Raw genomic sequence first — 600 nt, forward strand, 5'->3', positions numbered from 1 at the left:
CCCAGCTGCCTCTTGGGAATGGTTCCTGGCATGAGCCAACTCGAGCCGTTCCCAGGCATTGTCTGGGTGATGTGCTGTGCCAGCAGCAGCCTGGCTGTGGGTGCCTGAACTCCAGTGCCCAGGAATGTTCCCGGCCTTGCTCAGCTAAGCCGGGCAGGGACAGCTCTGCACAGCCAGGGGGTGTTTCCCCCTGCCCAGGGCTCCTTCCCTGCAGCAGGACTTCTGCTGGGGTCACCTGCCAAGGGCTAAGAGCTGTGGACACACCAGCCCAGCCTTCGGCACCTGCGGTTTGACCGCAGCCCGACAGGGAGGGACAGCGGGAGGAGCTGGGAAACCCACAGAGGCTTTAAAATGGTGCTGCACAAAAGCAACCGTGCGACATGAAAAATACAGAGTAGTGACACATACAACATATATAATGTATATATTATTATAACATAAATATACAATATTATATTTAGATACAACAATAATAACGGCAACAATAACGATCACTGTTATAATAGCTAGAACAGCATCAATAATAACGATTATAATGGGAGGAAGAGGAGACAGGAGGGGGCAGGACCAGGCGCCAGCACCGCGCGCGCAGCACCGCCC

This window comes from Chaetura pelagica, unplaced genomic scaffold, assembly GCF_000747805.2.
Source record: "Chaetura pelagica isolate M959 unplaced genomic scaffold, ChaPel_1.0 scaffold1939, whole genome shotgun sequence".
Classification (NCBI taxonomy): Eukaryota; Metazoa; Chordata; class Aves; order Apodiformes; family Apodidae; genus Chaetura; species Chaetura pelagica.